This window comes from Bison bison, unplaced genomic scaffold (genome assembly GCF_000754665.1).
Source record: "Bison bison bison isolate TAMUID 2011002044 unplaced genomic scaffold, Bison_UMD1.0 scf7180017864299, whole genome shotgun sequence".
NCBI classification, from domain to species: Eukaryota; Metazoa; Chordata; class Mammalia; order Artiodactyla; family Bovidae; genus Bison; species Bison bison.
This window is the reverse complement of record NW_011494871.1, coordinates 4,838,149-4,838,631: the sequence shown is the minus strand read 5'-3', so window position 1 is coordinate 4,838,631 and position 483 is coordinate 4,838,149. Positions and strand designations below refer to the sequence as shown.

The window sequence follows — 483 nt, the reverse complement described above, 5'->3', positions numbered from 1 at the left end:
CCCCCCCATCCTTCTGAGCCTCCTCTGACACAGGTCTCTGCCCTTGCTCTCCTGACACTAGGAAGGGTGTGATAAACTAATTCACACGGAGATGTTGGTGACTGGTGTCACTCCTCTCATGGGTTTCCCCAGGAGAGGAGGGAGACAGTTGAGCTGGCAGCTCCCCGATTTCACCCTGGAGGGCTGGGGGCAGGCTGTGCATGCCTTTGTACTGAAATCTAAACAATGACAGAAAGCTGGCCTTGATCGAGAATGCAAAAAATGGTGCTGGAATTCAGTGAGAACATCTCACACTTGTTGACCGTGCAGTGCACCATTTTAAGCACGTAATATGCATCAGTCTTCTTCGCGTTTGTAACAATCCAAGGAGGGTTTTCTTTTCTACTTACAAGTGAGAATCTGAGGCCCCACGAGGGTGAGGACTCTGTCCAGGGTTACAAAGCTGGGAAGTGGCGGCACTGAGAACTGGGTCCCTATTTAACC

The 483-nt window shown here is 50.9% G+C and overlaps 1 protein-coding gene across 1 annotated transcript in view; it reads left to right on the top strand.

Moving 5' to 3' along the window:
- Positions 1-483, top strand: part of FLT1 (fms-related tyrosine kinase 1) — a 174,945-nt gene that overhangs the window by 121,138 nt on the left and 53,324 nt on the right. The gene's annotated exons all lie outside the window — the stretch shown is intronic.